The sequence below is a fragment of the Mustela nivalis genome (genome assembly GCF_964662115.1).
Source record: "Mustela nivalis genome assembly, chromosome: 1".
NCBI lineage: Eukaryota > Metazoa > Chordata > Mammalia > Carnivora > Mustelidae > Mustela > Mustela nivalis.
In genome coordinates, this window is record NC_139020.1 from 91,967,253 (window position 1) to 91,980,918 (window position 13,666).

The following is a 13,666-nucleotide window of genomic DNA, read 5'->3' on the forward strand; positions in this document are numbered from 1 at the left end:
TTAGATGCCCTTCTGTGTCTTTGGTGGGGTGGGGAGGGCAGGAAATAGCCAGATTTCTGTACTTTTTTTCCTCCCACAGTTGCATTCCTATATAGGAAACAGCAAATTTCACATCGAAGAGGATGAGGGAGTTCCAGAAAAGATGATAAACCAGCTGTTACAAGAACTTAAAAATCCCGTTTTTTAACTGTACTTCTTCTTAACCATCTCTGTCCTAAGAGCACGTCTTGGGAAGCACAAAAAGAAAAAGCACATGTCTCCCTTCTGATTGATATTCAGCAACCACTGCAAAGCTGCACGGGAGCCCTCATCATGGATTCTGCCATCCCACCATTCTTACAAAGATGGTTCTTCATTAGGTACCTGAACATCACTATTGAAGCCACACCTGTGCTACTGATGTGTGGCCCTGGGGGATGTGGGCTACAAGGGGCCCAGGCATTTGTGTCAAGGGAGAGAGGCCTCCAAGCATAGCAAAATGTATAATGCATTCTGTTTAAAGTAAAAATTACCTGGGAAAACTCTCCTCCAAACAAATGCTCCAAAGTCCATCTATAACCAGACCAAAAGTACTCAAGAGTGAGCTCTGAAACAAGGAGGAGAACAAGAAGGAGAACAAGGGAGAAGATGCAACCCAAGTCTACTGGCTAGCTACTCACCAGCCATGGCAAGAACAGAGGTGGGATAATTACCTTTCCCACCATACTAGGCACCCATCTTTTAAGCTAATTCCAGCCACCCAAGGGAAAAAACAACACTGACTCACCCATACAGTTCACTGCTGACCAGCCTCTACCTTGGATCACAGAAAAAGAAGAAAAAATTTTATTGTATTCCGGGTGGAAGAGAAGGGACATTACAGAATATGCTTTGGATTTATTCTCTCTACTCACACTGCCAGGAAAGATGAATGCCACTGGGATAGCACCTGGCAGATGGTCACCCATCTTTGGCTCATGGCCCCTTCCCTTTTCCCACCACTTCCTCCTACTGAAATCATTCTGCAGTCTCCTGAATTAGGACTCTGAGTTTTGCCTTTCCCAGATAAGCAAACTCACCACAAAGAGTTTTGTCCACTTGTGAGAATCTCAATATTCAAAGTCTCACTGACCCCACTCTATGGGTGGATGTCCCTCCCTGTCCTGGGGACCAGGCTGAGACACGCCATCCTTTGTTCTACCTCTTGACTCTAAATTCCTTAGGACACCAGCCCACCCGTTCTAAATCCAGCCTACCTCCTTCCTGAGCACTTCCCGTTAACTGTAGGATATCCATTCTTTCTTCTAAATTGTTCCATCTTCCTATCTTGGTTACCTCAAGCAGTCTCCCACTAACTGTCCCAATGTCCTGAGGAAATATCTCCAGGGAGACAGGATCAGAATCTCCTCTTCTGTCTAGAAAACAGGCCTCTACACACACACACACACACACGCACACACACGCACGCGTACACGCGCGCATTAGGATGCAGAATCTATGAGCTATATTTATCATGTGGCTCTGAAATAGTCTTCCATGTCTGCAAACCATTCTGTTGCTTCTCTCTACTTATCTGGGTCCTCAAACTGTTTTAAGCATTTCTAAGACTTTATTCCATACTGTTGTAGTTATTTGATGAATTCAACCAGACACACTATGCAGAATCTATGAGGCAAAGTTTCTGTGTATGTTGTACATCAGAAGCCCTTTTCTTCCCTAAGGTAGGTTGTACCACCAGCTGCCTTGAATCAAACTAGCAATGCCCACTGTTCTCTGAACACTGCAAAGTGCTCTGTGGGGACTTGAAATTTCCATGCTTTCTCTATGGGCTAGGCAGATATCATGGTTAACTGTCAACGTGTTTTTTGACGTCATACAACTAATCCAACCAGTTCTATGAAGAAAGCACAGTATTTGCTGGAGTTATGTCAAATACAGTGATGTACTTTGCCTTAATAACAGAATAGAACTGCTGCAGTGTTTTTTTCACCTACATGACAGAAATTACAAGTGTTTACATAAAGCATTGGTACAGTTGATAAATGATCACTGAAAACAGTTCTGCTGATGTTTTAAAGACTCCAATTGTAGACTTCTCTTGAAAAAAGGCAACATTTTCTATTGAGATACACATTTAGGTCCCCAGACACTGAATAAATAGAAATAACTTCATTCAAACACCAGAAAGCAATTTTGTCCATGTTAGGTTTTGTTGTTGTTTTTGTTTTTGTGTTTGTTTTTGTTTTAATAAATTATATGATGATCAGCTGGTTGGTTCAGGGTCTCATGAGACTGGAATTACTATGGTAGTCTAACAGGTTTAGAACCTTTTAACACTCGGCTTTTCTTAAAACTGCTGGTTCTCAGTATTTTATATTAACACCAATGGTTTGCCACTAAAACCACTCATTTAACTGAGCAAGAAAATAAAGGGTCACAACACAAGAATCAGAATGAATCTGCCAACATCTGATTGTTAGGCTGTACCTAAGAGATACAGCAGCCACCCCAAAGGACAAATCCTTAAAAGACTACTGCCTTTTTAGTCCTGGGAGCCTATGACAAAAGTCCTTATTTCTGGCCCGATGAATGTTCCCATGCCAGAGGCAAAAACTATCATTATTCACCAGCTTTTGTCTACATTCACCAGCACTTAAGCAAATGACATTCACAGAATACATTCTAAGTATTGTTTCCCTTGTGGAGAGTTTTCCAAAGTGAACGGTCTCATTGGGTTACTTCTTATGAGTCTTATTTCTGAAATATTTAATTCAAAATCAGAGCTATGTTTTAAAATTTAGGATAAGGAGGGATGCCTGGGTGGCTCAATCAGTTAAGATTCTGCCCCTTGATTTTGGCTCAGGTCATGATATCAACACTCTGTGCTGGGAATGGAGCCTGCTTGAGATTCTTCCTCTCTGCCCCTACCCCCTGCTTGTGCATTCTCTCTCTCTCTCTCTCGCTCAAATAAATAAATATATAAAAATTTAAGATAAAGAATAACAATAAAATGCAAGAATTCTTGTGAAGAGTCAAATGCTTTTTATGAACATGAAAATCTTTTATTTAAAAATAGTAATTTGCTTTAATTAACTTGTTTTGGGATGGTGTGTCAATTTGGATGCTCTATGATGCAATTGCTGTACCTCTCTGTCCCCAAATGCTGACTCCTCTTGCTGAATTCAGATCACAGAGGGACTGAAGAAGGCCAGGAGCACTACCAGTAAATGATTTTAACCAAGGACAGCAAAACACACATCAGGTTTCATTTCTTGAAATTAGAAGACTTTCATTGTACACACAATGTTTTTAATAATACCTTAATGTCAAAGTTCAAGAACAAGATAATATAAAGTATGCTTAAACGTTTCCTGTTGTGGGGTGCCTGGGTGGCTCAGTGGGTTAAAGCCTCTGCCTTCAGCTCAGGTCATGATCCCAGGGTCCTGGGATCAAGCCCCCGCATCGGGCTCTCTGCTCAGCGGGGAGCCTGCTTCCCTTCCTCTCTCTCTGTCTGCCTTTCTGCATACTTGTGATCTCTGTCAAATAAGTAAATAAAATCCTTAAAAAATTAAAAAAAAAAAGTTTCCTGTTGTTTCAAGAACTTTGTTTTTCCTTGTATACAATGGATGGAGTTGCCCTCATTAAACTGAAATGCTTGTATGAGATTTAACACTGCTGACCTCTCAAAAAAAAAAAAAAAAAAGTCGATTACACTCTCTAAGCTAAAAAAATATTTAAAAAGTGTTTTTGACTCTGATTTATCTCTTTCTTGGGTAACCAATGATCGTGTCCCTGTTGTTCCAAGCTGTTCCAGTGACAGCAGTTTGGCCCTTATTTAGAATGGACAGGTAGAACAAGTAAAGTAACCATGAAAATTAGTGCAAAGTGCCTGCTGTCCAAGAGGTGGCAGATGGGGTAAGAGAGGGTCACGTGAATACAGGAACAATGCCTTCCCTGTTCACGCTCACATCCAGTCAGTGCTTCCTGGAAGCCACAGCTCTTGGGGGAGACTGGAGACCACTAAGGACACTGCAGCCTAGGGCTGGAGAACACCTGTGCATAGCCCACCTGGCTCTGACAGACTCACCCAGCATATCTTAGTCAATTCTCAAAACTGAAAATAACTTTCCTTCCTTATTCCAAAAGTAATGCATGTTAGTCATGCAAAATGCAGAAATTTAAAATTAACCCCCATCCCCAAATGGGAGTTGGGAGAGAGTAGTCCTTAATTATCCCCCTCCCTCCCCAGCATGCTTTTCCACTCACCGCCCCCCGACTCCCACTTCTTGGTTAACATTTTGGTGTATATTTGAAGTTTACTCACTCCTCTCCCAATGACTCTAGGATCTTACTGTAAATATTCTTTCGATTTTCTTTACATATTATTATTTTTATTCATCTTTCATTTCTCACAGAACCTAACACAATCCTGCCTGAGTAGGTACTCAGTAAAAGGATAAATAAGTGAATGTCCAAACCTGCTCCTTTTTTTTTCCCATATGCTACTGGAAATAAACAGTAACTCCTCCACCATTTCTGTTCCCATGTCCCTGCCAAAAGAATACCAGGTATTGGCATTTGTCAGAAACCACTGAGAAACCACAGTATTTAAAAACTCCCTCAGAAAATCTCTCGTTAGGGGTGCCTGGGTGGCTCAGTGGGTTAAGCCGCTGCCTTCGGCTCAGGTCATGATCTCAGGGTCCTGGGATCGAGTCCCGCATCGGGCTCTCTGCTCAGCGGGGAGCCTGCTTCCTCCTCTCTCTCTCTCTGCCTGCCTCTCTGCCTACTTGTGATCTCTCTGTCAAATAAATAAATAAAATATTTAAAAAAAAAAATCTCTCCTTAAAAGGAGTACTTCACAAGTGGAAAGCCCTTAATTTGGAGCTAGAAGGTCTGAGTTTGAATTCCAGCTGGTTCATTGTATTTCTCCTTTTACTTCTCTTATTTATTTAAAATGTTTATTTATTTGTTTGTTTATTTATTTGACAGACAGAGATCACAAGTAGGCAGAAAGGCAGGCAGAGAGAGGGGAAGGGAAGCAGGCTCCCGGCTGAGGAGAGAGCCCGATGCAGGGCTCAATCCCAGGACCCTGAGATCATGACCTAAGCCGAAGGCAGCGGCTTAACCCACTGAGCCACCCAGGCGCCCCTCCTTTTACTTCTTTTAAACCTCCATCTTCTAATCTGTGAAATGAAGACACTGACCTTTAGGATCCCCAGCAGTTAACAGCCCATGATCTATGGATCACCTATTTGTGTTTTAATGCAAGCATACACACACATATATGTGTATATATAGGCTTTATATTTTAGTGAAGAAAGGGCCCAGAAACTAACCTTTGTGGTACTAGTATGATAGATTCTGGTTTACTTATTTTCTAAAAACTGAAAACCTTTTTTAAAAAATATCTTATTTATTTGAGAAAGATAGAGTGAATGAAAAAAAAAAAACGGGGTGGGGGAAGGAAGGGGCTGAGGGAGAGGCAGACTCCTGCTAAGCAGGGAGCCTGAAGTGGGGGCTCTGTCCTAGAGGAGCTCCGGGATCATGACCTGAGCCAAAGGCAGACACGTAATCAATTGAGCCATGCAGGTGTCCCTAAAAACTAAAAATCTTATAGGAAATGGAGGTGGTTGTGAGTTTTACCCCATGTTGGGGGTAGAGTTTACTCAAAACAACAAAACTACTTTCCATGGCTAAGTTGGGAAAACTGAAAGCATGACAACCAACAAAGGAAAACAGAAAATAAAAACATCTATGTGTGTGCCTTTTAGTAATTTTTAGTCTAATTCTCAGATGTATGTTGTAATTTCATCTGAGTCACCCTCTCTTGTTTCATGGCTTTACATTCTGTTGTGTCATTTCTGAAATACCTGCCTCCCCTCACCCCATTCCCAAGGTTACAAGCAGAGAATAGCTCTTCACCGATCTGTGAGTGATGAGCTGTTTGATAAAGGAACTTAACAACTGAAGCAAAGAAATCCTAATACCAAAACAGGTTGAGACAGGAAAATGATTAAATCATTGACTAAATGATCAGTGTCTGGGTAAAAAGAGTAGGAACCACCACCGTGTACTCTTTCTGGCCCATCAAGTTTGGAGTCACTTTTAAACCCCACACTCATTAGTGGAGAGCATTTATGAAATGAGTTGTTTCCAACATGATCTGGGCTAGGCTGAGGTTCCTTTATGCCTTTGCCTCTTCATCTGCTTAAGTGGAAGGTTGATGAAGCATGCTTGGGCAGGGGACTGGGGAGAACCACCCTGGGAAAACCCTGCTCCTGGAAGTTTATCTACTCAAGGGCACCAAGCCTTTGGAATGCAGCACCTTCAGTGTCTGCTTTTTCCAAATGACCAGTCAGAACAGATTTGTCCATTCCCAATCTGACTGAAATGCAACCAAGTCTTATGCATTTCCTCTAGCTTGGGACAATTGGCTCCTCTGCTCATAGCACCTAGTGCCAGGCCTGGTCCAAAGTGTTGTCTTTGATTCCTGTCTAGGCCAGGTCTTGCTTATCCAGTTATCACTAATGTGGCCACCAAACAGGATGTGGATTTAACACCTGGGCCCTTCTGTTCCTGCAGCCCTTCTGTTCCTGCGGTTCTAGCACTGGGGGGGCCAGTGCTGCTTCCAGTGGGGTAGGAAAGCAGTCTTCTGTCTTCTATCTTCAGCTAGAGGTGCTGCTGCTACTGCTGCTGCTCCTCCTCCTACTACTTCTTTTGTTTTTTAAATTTGAAATTTTAAAAAATAATTATTTATTTAGAGAGAGAGTGTGTGCCTACAGGGGAAGAAGGGACAGAGGGAGAAGGAGAGATAGACTCTCAAGCAGACTCTCCACTGAGCATGGAGCCCACTGTAGAACTTGATCTCATGACTCTGAGATCATGACCTGAGCCAAAAACAAGAGTTGGATGCTTAACTGACTGAGCCACACAGGCACCCCTGAGTTTGAATTTTATGGTTAAAAAAAAAATTAGTGCACGAGGTCAGGTTGCTCAAGAAGGTATACAGTGAAAAACCGCTGCTCCAGTCCCACCTTCCAGCTACTGATCAGCCTCCCATAACAAGCAAACATGTACATATATTTTTTACCCCCTTTTTTATGAAAGCATTAAAATACTGCACTTGGCTTTTTTTTTTAATGTAATAGAATATTACACTATTGCCAGCCATGCATGAGTGCCTGTTGCCCCAGACTCTTGCCAACAGTTTCATCAAAACTTCTGATCTTTGCTAATGCAATAGGTAAAAAAATATCAGTAGAGTTTTCACTGGTAATATTTACCCTATAGGAAGTAGCAAAAATGTCTGCTTGAGGAACCTGTTCATTCTCTACATCCTGAAAAGGAGGAAAGGTGGATCCCAGTGTTCATTCATCAAGCCAGTCTGCCCACCAGCATCCATTGTTGCCTTACTCTTGATACTCTTCCTAGAGAGCTCTTTGCCTGTGCCCCCAGTCTAGTAGCAGCTGGAATCTACCTTATGCTTAAACCTGAAGGGCCAAGGGCTAGAACTGTTTCTAGAACCCCAACTGAGAGACCTGAATGGAGAGGGCCACCTAGCAAGAGCTATGATCTTCAACCAAGAACACAACAAGACCACTGTCTCCCAGCAGGGACAGGAACTGGCAGACTAAGCAAGCCGACCCTCTCTACCCTCCCTCCAATCTCCTGCCAGCACTCTCCATTGGCTGAATGTACCCAGAAACCTGAGTGGGAGGGAGATCACTGATTAGCCTCCTGATCACAAAGTAATGGGGAAGGATGGAAAATGGACCTAGGAAAACAAGAGAAGACACCCAGCATGCTCACAAAATGGTCAATCTCATGTTCCTTTGGAACCTGTACCTCAGATACTTTACTTCATCTCTGGAGTTTTTCAAGCTACTGAAAGATAAAGGTTTTCAGTCATGACTGTCCTTGCCTTAACCCATGTTAGATTTTTCTGGTAGATGGGCACTCAGCAGCATAGTAGCCATAATTAATTGCCTCTGGGTTACTTATATATTTTTTGAAGTTCATCATTCAGATCTTGGACTAGCACAATTAAAGTCATATAGAAGAAAAAGATCTGAATAAGGATGACACAATTACTATTATTCATTTGCAACAGGAAGACAGTGTTTCATGAAGATCTCATTTCATGGGTTGAAAATGGCTCATGTGTGTGCTCTGAAGACCAAGCAGATGAGGCCAAATTATTGTTTTAACTCTAGATCTTGGTGCCTCATTATCTTAAGACAACAGTTAAAATGAAGCCCTATTGATATTAATTGATCAATTATACCTCATTCCCACTTGCTCAACTCTCTTTAAGAGGCCCAGTTTTTAACAGAGTCCTTATTTCTGGAAATTTGCTAGCATCCTTGGGGATCTCCCATGTATCCATGAGTCAGTAATGTCCATTGCTTTCCATTCTGGTGAGTTTGATTAGGATTGCAACCTCAGGGGCTGATAGTTCCATAAAAGTGATACCCAGCACTAAAATTACCCCTGCACCCATGGCTGTCCCCTGAATACTGGTGGAACAGAAACTCAACAATGCCTAGAGCTACCTCTAGTGTCACTGGTCTGGTGGAGTTGGAATTGAAGGGTTGTCTTTTGAGGTGAGAGGTCCAAATGTCGGTCTTACAAAGTGAGAAGGAGAATTCTCCCTGTGGGTGATGCTCAGAAGCGGAGTATAGGACCCCAATGATCTAAAACCTCCCCCCTCTCTGAAGCTCTGTTACTGGGTCTGACTTCCCTGACCAGGCCCCCTCTTCTCTTCTAAGGTGCTCCTATTGCGCTCATGCCCCACATTATTCCTTCCAAAATTCTGGCTCCTGGGAGGACCCTGCCATCACCCATGTTGTATATGCTTTCCTAGAGTTCAATGTCTTTTTCTTGCAAAGAGGTCTGCCCTCGATGCAGATGAGTGGATGCAAACAGATTCATAATGAGAGATGTCCTCTAGGTCCTCCCCACAAAAATACATGAGCTCTCTTTCACAATCTGACTGCACACATAGCACAAAGGCAGTAGTTCTTATGGGATGGAATAGAGAACATAGTACCCAACTGTCACTGTGTTATCTCTCATTCTCAAACCATTCCTAAGTGACAGTCTCCAGAGAGTCAAGCCAAACTGACAACTAAATAACTAATTCACTATTCCCTACAGTAGTACCCCAATTAATAAATGTAGAAGGAATGATGGAAATAGAAAATATCTGTTTGGCAAACGTAATAGTAATAATTATTTCAGGCAGAGATAATTAATAGACCCTAAAATAAGCAGGCAAAAGTATGATGAAAAGCAAAATATTTATATACTTTCAAAGTATCACCTCACTCAGGACCCCTGGGTGGTTCAGTCAGTGAAGTGTCTGCCTTTGGCTCAGGTCATGATCTCAGGGTCCTGACCTACATCGGGCTCCTTGTCAGCAGGCAGCCTGTTTCTTCCTTTGCCTGCCACTCCCATTACTTGTGTGCTCGATCTCTCTCTCTCTCTGGCAAATAGATAAATAAAATCTTTTTTAAAAATAACAACAGCAGGGGCACCTGGTGACTCAGTGGGTTAAAGCCTCTGCCTTCGGCTCAGGTCATGATCCCAGGCTTCTGGGATGGAGCCTCACGTAAGGCTCTCTGCTTGGCGGGGAGCCTGCTTCCCATCCCCTCTCTCTGCCTGCTTCTCTGCCTACTTGTGATCTGTCTGTCAAATAAATAAATAAAATCTTTTAAAAAATAAAAATAATAAAAATAACACAACAAAGTATCACCTCATTAAATGCTTATTAATTTCAAAAGGAAGACTATAACTTTTCAGTAGTGAAATGAAAGCTGGCAGATATCACCTTAACTAATGAGCATCACCAGTGATGGGAACACATCAACTACATTCATCCTGATAGGATGCCTTGAGAGGCACAATGTCACTTCTGTGACATTCTTGCTCAAAATGTGTAACCTGAATGTAATCATGCAGAAATAATCAGACAAACCCAAACTGAGCAAGATTCTAACTGACCAGTTTTCTTCAAAGATTCAAAGTCATGAAAGACAAAGAAAAACTGAAGTGGTTTTTTTTTTTTTTTTTTAAAGATTAAAGACTAATGAACCATGAAAGCTAAATGCAGTGCAGGATCTTGGACTGGATCCTGAGCAGAAAAAAGATACATTAGTAGGACATGACAAAATCTGAATAAGGTCTGTGGATTACTGGGTAGTATTCTGTCAAATTAATTTCCTGCTTTGAAATGGTACTGTGGAAAAAAAAAAGAAAGAAAATGGTACTGTGGTTACATAAAATATTGACATTTGTAAGTTGGATGAAGAGCATATGGTAATTCTTCATATTCTTTTTTGGTAACTTTTTCATAAGTCTGAAAGTATTTCAAAATGGTTAGTTAAAAAAAAGTTTTAAATACATTTAAAAAACTATGGCTGAGCAAAATTTACTTATTACAATATTGGTTTTTGGACAAAATAAAAATATACATATTAATTAAAAGAAATAACTTCACTCTTGAATTTAAGACTAGACAAACAACCTTCTCCTTTGATTAGTCAGGTGTGAAGTTATTCAGGCATTTCTTAAAAGCATGCTCTAAGCTTTTAGCAAGTCATCGAAAGACATTATTACCAAAACTTGAATATCAGAATAGCAATTGTATGTGAAAATTTTTAGGTGACTCGGGTCTGTCCTTCTAACAATATGAATAGACCTTTGCTGGGAAGTGTTTTATTATGACAATAGAATTCTAAATAAACTGACCTTCAGATCAGCAATTCCTCGGTGGAAACTGGATAGAAGAGGAAAGTTTTCCAGTTGGCAGATAAAAAAATCAAGAACGCTCCCCCGCAAATCCCTTCCCTTAAACATATAGCTTAGGAAAGTAACCCAGTACTCCTTTGCTCTTTGCCTTACCACTTCAAATGCAGTGAGCTCTTTTGTGGGGCAGGGGAGAAGCTGCATAACTTAGAAGCAGCCTGTAGAAAGAAAGATAACAATAACTGGAGCCAGGGGAAGCAAAATATCTTACATGTCACATAGGAATAGAAAATGTTATATCTTCATAATTGCTTACATAGATATACAAGGAAAAATAATTGAATAGTTTGTAGCTTTAATTCGGGGGTAGACACATAATTACCACAGCCTCCACCAAGTTATTTAGATAACTACCCAAAAGTTAAAATATCCAATCTATAAGATTTACTTGGTCTATTGTACTTTTTATTTCAGAGAAATCAGCATTATTGAACTGCTAGTCAAGCACAAGAGTTGTCAGAAAATTATCTGAGGCCAACATAAGGAAGGAAAAGGTTAGGATTTTTCTCACAATGTCCAGGCTCTCCTAATCTAGAAGCCCTGGTTTTCTTGGCCTGCCACACTTCCATTCCATGAATTCTGTGCCAGGTGGACCTCTGTTCTTCATGGCCAATCCTCTCCTCTCTTCCCGTCTTCACAGATGTTGGGTTTGCACAAAAAACAAGTTTTAAGTATATTAATAACCTCTGGGGTTTAGCTGCCTTTTCATGTCAAAAAGGCTTCAATCTGAGGCATTTAGCTTTGCCAAGCCCTGTATTTCCTCTCAGATTGCTGGGTTGAAGATAGGTTGAGAGGATAGATTCTCACATGTCTCTTCTCAGATGAGACTACACTCACAGGAAACCAGGCAAAATGGCTTCTTGCATGGGAAAGTGCCTCCTTAACCTGGACTAGGGGAGCTTCTTATTAAACTGATTTCCTTTTAAATATCAAGAGGACTATACAGATAATAGAAGCCTTGGGATATAATGAAGAGTCCCCCACATAATTTTGTGTGCCTTATAAGAATATTCTTATTTACTAAAGCTCCAGAGAATAACCTGTCAGTCTCATCATTTGTCACCTACTCCATTGACATCTATTTGCTCTGAACCAGACACTGGACTAGACATTGAGTGTTTCAGTTTGGTAGAAAGAAAAACAACAAATTATAATGTAAATTTGTATACTATAGCAGTGAGTCCACAAAATGTTATAAGGGTCAGAGAAAGACACAATTGAGTCTGCTGAAGAAAGAATTCAGGGATGGTTTCACTGTGAAGGTGGTGTGTTAACTGGCCCTTGAAGGAGATGGTAAATGGGAAGGGGAAAGAAATGGGAAACATGTGAGTATGAAAGTGCACATGGCAGGATGGGGGAGTAGGAGGAGAAATGTAATCTTGGTAAGAGCAGAAAAATGTTTACCTTTCTTACCCAGAAGGCTGACCTATAGCCAGCACAGTTTTGATAAGGATCAAATACATGTTGGTTGCTACGTTCTTAACGGGTCTCATGACTGCCTGTAAATCATACCGATAGGCAAAACGAAACTGAATGACAAGTACCAGAGAAATCTTGCAAAAGTAGTTTCATGAATAGAAGTTCAAAGAAGACATTTATGATCTAATTTTCTTGCATGTTCTCTCCCCCCTTGAGCGCGAAACATGTAACCATCAGCTCCATACAGCAAAAGTGCAGCCCTTTCTGCCCATGAGTCTTGTCTCCTTGCGGTTTAACTAAATTTACTAAGTTGTACCCTAAAACGTCTCAAGATTTCTTTCCTGGTCATTGTACCCCACCACCCCACAACTGTCTCACAGTATCAAAGATGAAGGAGGAAAGGTAGACATGTACTACGTGATTCTAAGGAAGAAGGTGATGCTTGGATGTGGTCAACTAGCACACAGCAGAAGATGGAAAGCTAAAGTGTTCATTTCCTGACTCCCTTACAGTTAGAGTTCTGGTTCTAATCCGATGCACTGGCAGGGTATCAGGACCAAAGTAATGGGGAGGCCATCTTCCTGGTGCTCCTGGCAAGCAAGTCATGGAGACACAGGGTTTTTCCACATTTTTGCTCCAGTGTGCATTCTTCAGTGTGGGAGTTAAGAGGCAGTTGTGACAGTTTGGGCAACAGCTTCTGATTCTGGCTTCCTAGTGGTTGGGTCACAGTTATCCTAGGAGTTTCTTGAACTTAGTGTTCCTAATTCTAGATTTCTGTCTCCCCAAGGGTAGAGATTTCCCTCACTGGTCTATGCTGCAGGGTTCTGGCAGTCATTCAGGCAGCCTCAGACTTGAATCTGCAATCTTTCAAGAATTTTGGAAACATCTAATTATGCTAATTAAGTTCCTTTCTTATTAAAATACCTAGATTAGTTCATCTTTTACACACTGAACCCTGATTAATAGGGTAAAGGAAATCGTGAGTAACTATTATTGGAATGAGATTGGTACTGCTAACATTTGTCCTTGAAATGACAAAAAAAAATTACCATTTCAGCTAAAAAGACAAAGTGATTCTTACTTTATTTTTTTATATATTTTTAAGATTTTTATTTATTTGAGAGAGAGAGGATGGATGTTGGGAAGAGCAGAGGGGGAGGGAAAGGGACAAGCCGACTCTATGTTGAGGGCTTAGACTGATGGGGGGCTCAATCTTATGACCCTGAGATCATGAATGGAGCCAAAACCCAGATTCAGACCCTTAATCAACTGAGCCACCCAGGTGCCTCAACAAAGTGATTTTTAAATATTAAACATAAAAATATACATTTTTTTAAAATAGTGGATATATATATAGAGAGAGAGCACTTTTTCAAGACAAAATATCTGTGCTTGTTTTTCAATAATACATGCTCAATGTCTTACTTATGCCATTTTTAATTTATGCTAGAAGTCTACAGAA